The following is a 7,155-nucleotide window of genomic DNA, read 5'->3' on the forward strand; positions in this document are numbered from 1 at the left end:
GAATAGCCTTTTTCACCAAGGTGGCGAAGTCGGCAAAGTCATGAGCGAGCAGTGCCAGCTTAATATCAGGGTGAAGTCCATCACGGAACTTTTCTTGCCTACGAGCATCAGTTGCAATGTCTTCTTCAGCATAACGAGACAAGTCCAGAAATTCCCGCTGATAAGCATCTACAGTATTGTTGCCTTGGGTGAGGTTGCGGAAATTTCGCTTCTTCTTGTGACGCCCCCAATTCAATCGTACACTAATCATGCACGCAAATGTGTACGATCAAGATCAGGGACTCACGGGAAGACATCACAACACAACTCTAAAACATAAATAAGTCATACAAGCATCATAATACAAGCCAGGGGCCTCGAGGGCTCGAATACAAGTGCTCGATCATAGACGAGTCAGCGAAAGCAACCATATCTGAGTACAGACATAAGTTAAACAAGTTTGCCTTAAGAAGGCTAGCACAAGCTGGGATACAGATCGAAAGAGGCGCAGGCCTCCTGCCTGGGATCCTCCTAACTACTCCTGGTCGTCGTCAGCGGGCTGCACGTAGTAGTAGGCACCTCCAGTGTAGTAGGAATCATCATCGACGGTGGCGTCTGGCTCCAGGGCTCCAGCATCTGGTTGCGACAACCAGGTAGAAGGGAAAGGGGAAAGAGGGAGAAAAGCAACCGTGAATACTCATCCAAAGTACTCGCAAGCAAGGAGCTACACTACATATGCATGGGTATATGTGTAAAGGGCCATATCGGTGGACTGAACTGCAGAATGCCAGAATAAGAGGGGGATAGCTAATCCTGTCGAAGACTACGCTTCTGGCAGCCTCCATCTTGCAGCATGTAGAAGAGAGTAGATTGAAGTCCTCCAAGTAGCATCTCCAAGTAGCATCTCCAAGTAGCATCTCCAAGTAGCATCTCCAGTAGCATCGCATAGCATAATCCTACCCGGCGATCCTCCCCTCGTCGCCCTGTGGAAAAGCGATCACCGGGTTGTTTGTGGAACTTGGAAGGGTGTGTTTTATTAAGTATCCGGTTCTAGTTGTCATAAGGTCAAGGTACAACTCCAAGTCGTCCTGTTACCGAAGATCACGGCTATTCGAACAGATTAACTTCCCTGCAGGGGTGCACCACATAACCCAACACGCTCGATCCCATTTGGCCGGACACACTTTTCTGGGTCATGCCCGGCCTCGGAAGATCAACACGTCGCAGCCCCACCTAGGCACAACAGAGAGGCCAGCACGCCGGTCTAAACCTAAGCGCACAGGGGTCTGGGCCCATCACCCATAGCACACCTGCACGTTGCGAGGGCGGCCGGAAGCAGACCTAGCCTAGCAGGCGTTCCAGTCCAATCCGGCGCGCGCCGCTCCGTCGCTGACGTCTGAAGTGCTTCGGCTGATACCACGACGTCGGGATACCCATAACTACTCCCACGTAGATGGTTAGTGCGTATAGACCAAATGGCCAGACTCAGATCAAATACCAAGATCTCGTTAAGCGTGTTAAGTATCCGCGAATGCCGAACAGGGCCAGGCCCACCTGTCTCCTAGGTGGTCTCAACCTGCCCTGTCACTCCGCCACAAAGTATCAGTCGGGGGCCGTCGGGAACCCAGGCCCACCTCTACCGGGATGGAGCCACCTGTCCTTTCAGCCCCCTCATCAGAATCACTTGCGGGTACTCATCGAGCTGACCCGACTTTAGTCACCATCTGTATAGTACGTATGTATGTAAAGTATATACCCGTGATCACCTCCCGAGTGATCACGGCCCAATAGTATAGCGAGGCAGACTGACAAGAATGTAGGGCCAATGATGATAAACTAGCATCCTATACTAAGCATTTAGGATTGCGGGTAAGGTATCAATGACTGTAGCAACAATGACAGGCTATGCAACAGAATAGGAATAACCGAACAGTAACATGCTACACTACTCTAATGCAAGCAGTATAGAGAAGAATAGGCGATATCTGGTGATCAAGGGGGGGGGGCTTGCCTGGTTGCTCTGGCAAGAGAGAGAGGGGTCGTCAACTCCGTAGTCGAACTGGGGCATCAGCATCGTCACGGGGTCTACCGAAGAGAAGAGGGGGGAGAAACAGTAAATACATAGCAAGCAAGTGCATAACAGGATAACAGGCAGAGCTAGACGTGTTCTAATGCGGTATGAGGTGATACCGGTGAAGGGGGGAAGCATCCGGGAAGTATTCCCGGGGTTCCGTGTTTTCGGGCAAAGGAGCCGGAGGGGGGATAGTTGCGAGTTCGATAGGTTAGGGGGTGTGGCGGACGAACGGGTTGCGTATCCGGAATCGTCTCGTCGTTCTGAGCAACTTTCATGTTGAAAATATTTTAATCCGAGTTACGGATTAAAAGATATGATTTTTTAAAGATTTTATTAATTTCTGAAATTTAATTAATTATTTAATTAATTCGAAAAACAGATTAATGACATCAGCATGATGTCATGCTGACATCAGCAGTCAACAGAGTTGACTTGGTCAACCTGACGTGTGGGTCCCAGCTGTCATTGACTGTTTAGTTAGTTAGGACTTAGCTAATCTAATTATTGTTTAATTAACTAACTAGTTAATTAGGTTAACTAAACAAGATTAATTTAGTTAATTAATTTAATTGATTAATTAAATAAATTTATTATTATTATTATTATTAATTCTCTTTTTTTTATAAAACCGTTCTGGGGCGGGCCCATATGTCATAGGCCCTGGGGCATAACGGGCGACGGGTGCGGGGTGGCCCGAACGGGCGCTACGGGCACCCGACCGCAGGCAGAGGCCATGGCCCGACGCGGCTGGGCGCCGGCGGCCAAGGCGCCGGCCAAGGGAGGCAGCGGAGGTGGCCGCGGGGCGCAGCGATGAGGAGTAGCGCGGGGAGGAGGAGGCCGCGGGTGGTGGCCGGAGTGGGGACCGGACCGGCGAGCGAGAGGCACGGTTAGCAGGGGGCTTCGGTGGTGGCCGTGGCCGGTGATGGCAAACGCGGGTGCTGGCGCGCTCCAGGGAAGCGCGGGCGTGGACAGAGCTCAAGGGGGGTGGTTCGCAGCGGGCATCGCCCGAAGCAAGCGGGCGCGCGAGGGAGAAGTCGGGGACGGGCGCGTGCGGTGCGCACGCGCTGGAGCCAAGAGGGGCGGTGACCACGACGGGACAGCACGGGCGCGTGGCCACGCACGGGCGAGGGGCGACAGCGAGTGAGCGTGTGCTCGTGCGGAGAACGGCAACCACGACGACGAGGAGAGAGGGAGATGGGGATGGCGCTCACGGAGGGATGTAGGGTCCAGGGAAGTGGTGCTCATGGTGGAGGCCGAGGACGACGACGGCGTGGAGGGGTAGTCCGGTGGGGAGGCGGTCGGGGAGGTCCAGCAAGGAGCGAAGCTCCGGGCGGCGATGGTGCAGCGCACGGCGTCGGGGGCACTTCCCGGTCCAGGAACGGGGAGGAGGTGGAGGACGGCGGTGAGCGACGTGTGGCGGCGGGGCGAGGTGCGGTCGGGGGTGAGCCCCGATCCAGATCGGGGGGCGAGAGGGACGAGGGAGTGGGGGTCTCCTCGATCCAGATTGGATCGAGAGGGGGGAAAGTGGGGCGACGGGGGGGTTAGGGTTAGCGGGTGTGAGGGGATAAGGGAGTGAGGTGGGTCGGCCGGCTGGGCCAGTGGGCTGGCCTGGCTATCAGCTGGGCCGGTTGGCCCATTGGGGGGGTCCCTTTTCTTTTGTTTTTTTACCTTTTATTTATTTTACTCTTCTGTTTTAAATCATTTTAAATTACTTAGGCATTTTATAAAAATGGGTTTGTTGCACCATAATTACCTTTGTAATATTTAGTACAATCCAAACATTTTTGTTTTAATTTTTGCAAACTTTTATTGTTATCATTAATTTGAATTTTGAATTTTGGACCGGTTTTGTCCTAACGATAGCTTAGTAGCAGTAATCGAGGTGACGTGGCATCATTAGTAGAGGTTCACTGTAGCTTGAATATCCGGGCGTCACAATTCTCCTCCACTACAAGAAATCTCGTCCCGAGATTTATGAGGTGGAGCAAGGGGGAAGATCTGGTTACGAAATTTTGACGAATCTCCTTGGTCTTGGATGCTCTTCTCGAAGAGGTCAATCCATAGCGTTGATGTCTCCATTCCTATGCATCGATGCATCATGATGAAGTTGTCATTCTTCCTTCGGGATCTTTACCGTACTTACGAAAGGTAAGGGGGAACTCGGCTACGACAGAATGCTTATGAGGGAAACAATCTGGGGTTAACCCATGAATGAGCATAAGAGTACCTCTCGAATTGAACAAAATAAACACATCGAGAGTAAAGTTGGAAGGTACAATAAGAAGTTTCAAGCAGCCAGGCAATCGTTCAATGCCTAGACATAAGGTGAAAGGGGTTCCAAGCAACGGAATAATTATTGTTTCCGATGCCAAAATTGATGATCTCATCGGAAGGTGGCTCATGAATTACGTACGAGTCCACGCAAGAGGAATAACTTTGGGAACAGGGGGTGTACAGGAGAGTCAGGTTTCGATCCTGTGGAACTGTGGGTTATGGGCCCACCATGTGGGTTAAAAGTAGGAAGGGCGGAGACGTCTTGCGTGATCATGCAAGAAAGGCATGTCAGAGGATAGCCTGTCGATTATGTTGGCAACAACATCGATACCAGGGGCGACGGACGAAGAGAACCATTTTCCTGCTCGTTGAACGAGGCGGACCAATAGGCAAAGTTCTCGTCCATCGGTGGTTACCGAAATGTCATCAACAAAAGTAACAGGGTCTTACTGACCGAGTTGTACACCAAGGTGTTTGCACAAGTAGGGAATTATTACTGTTTATATCATATAGATCATAGAAAGGGTTTAAATAAACCAATGGAAAGGAAAGGTGATTTCCAGGTTTAATCAAAACAATGGGGAGGAAAATGTGTATACACACATATTTCAGGGGTATATCCTTCCCAAGGACAAGCGGGGCATGATATCCATGACAGGATAGAAGTAGAGAATCATTGAGGTAAAGGGAGAGGAATTTCATGACGTTACCCATACAACAGTGTTTGGATAATTGATAAAGAGAATTTAGCATTGTGCTTCAAATGTTCTTGTTGATGAACGGAGTACCACAGACATGCTTCGAGATAGCATTGACATGGTCTTCAAGCAAAGGTCAGACTTTGGATACTCAAAAGATTCATCAGGAACAACTTGCAGAATAAGTCTTACAGTTTCCCCATGGAAGAGTGGGTAACCTTGCTGAAAAGGGGAACTATAACAAGAGGGCCTCCGACCAGGTGTGCTAGGCACGACATCACCTTACCGGGTCACATAAAGACCATTGTTATAACTCTTGGAAATATGTTCCAACCATCATATCTGACCAAGATTCAGATCTGATTGGTGTCAGGTATGGGAGCAAGTTCCTAAACAAGAGCTCATCATTAAATCAAGGAGAGGATGAGGGGGTAGCTGATGGAATCAGCGAAAATCCTCAAGATTTCCAAAAAGGTGGATTTCCACAGTTATGTGAACAAGGAGATAACACTTGTCGGATCAAATGATATAATGATGTATGCTTGAGGAAAACATACACAGTTAAACATTGGTTAAAGGTGCAACCGAAATATGGGACTAGGTAGCACGATCAATGATAGAATGGTGATTCAATAATCAATAGTCTAAGAATGAACGGTTAACCATTAACTTCAAGCAATAGGGTTGCTAGAAGTACAGAATCCAAACAACACCGTTCACTTGTAGGTACCTCGGTTAGAATCAACACGGGAACCAAGAAAGAATGGTGATGGTGAGAAGTATCACTATACCAAGAATTCTTAAGAGGTGGAGTAATCCTCATGACATTCTTGTCATAAAAGATGGTAATACTCCAAGCTAAAGAAGAACAAATGTTGGATAGTAAGGATCTCAAGGTATAACACGAAACACGAACCAGTTTGTGTTGAACGGAAGGCAATAAAGTGGTCGATGATAACACCAATCATCGAGGGCAAGGATGGTATTTCTCATCATGATTTCAATAGATCTCTTGGAAGAGCTCAGAATGTTGATGATATTCACGACACATTTGTCGCGAGAGTTCATGAAGATGTAATCGATCGGCGACGACATCAAGTCAAAGTAATGATAAAGTGAAAGGTTATTGGAACCAAGGGTACGACACAAACTTGGAACCAAGCTTGTTGTTCAAGGCGAAATGATATGACGATGATGATCGACGTAAGGTTAGTTCATCGTCGAAAATTGTGCTCCGGGAAGAAGGACCGGGTAGCACAGTTAAAATTAGCTCGATAATGATATAGCCGATCAGGCTAGGAACGACTTGAAGGATTAATAAATTTGTAAGCAGTGATGGGTTCAAATACTTGTTGAATCGCAATGCGAACTCGATTCAGTTATCGGTGTCTTTGAGTTTTTAATAACTCAGAGCCCGTGAAAAATTTGAATCAGTGAGAAGGTAGTACTTGATGAACTCATAAAAATTTAGGCAGTTCCATGATAATCTCGAGATACCATGGGGTAATACTCGATGACAGATCGAAGTAGAGGTTGGACTGGGGCATTGCTCTGCAGAAGACAAGTGCTTAAACTTGCACGAGAAATGGTATTTAAAGGAGAACATGGTCGGAACCACGATTGCAAAAAGGCCAGATCCCAGATATAAGATGATCTTATATCAATGGAATAATTAATTTTAAAAGAAGCTTCAATGAGAAGATGTGTATCGTGTCCATGGGCATGAACACAACGTTCAAGGTCGACTCCCACTTCCCCAATGCACAACCTTTCATTCACTTCTCGCGTTCAATGAAGTTGTAGTGTTGAAATTTTATCTGGCAAAATACCAGAAGAGTACGACTCGTGAAAACTTTCGAGTCCACACATATTAAGGAAGGCATAGGTTCAACCCATCGGGGCATCTTAGAATCATATACCATAATCTTTAGAAGTAATTAACTCAAGCTCAAAGGCAGAGCATGGTTGAGAAAGCAGAGGATACAATTTACCAAAGGCGTTATGTATCAGAGGAAAGGCTCACAAGGTTATTGAATATGAAGGGCGTTGTCAGATAAAATCCAACAAAGGATCTGGTGGTCCACAAGGGATCTGACGTGAGCATCGATACTCAACTAGGGGAAGAAGAAT

Source organism: Triticum aestivum, chromosome 4A (assembly GCF_018294505.1).
Source record: "Triticum aestivum cultivar Chinese Spring chromosome 4A, IWGSC CS RefSeq v2.1, whole genome shotgun sequence".
In the NCBI taxonomy this organism is placed as follows: domain Eukaryota; kingdom Viridiplantae; phylum Streptophyta; class Magnoliopsida; order Poales; family Poaceae; genus Triticum; species Triticum aestivum.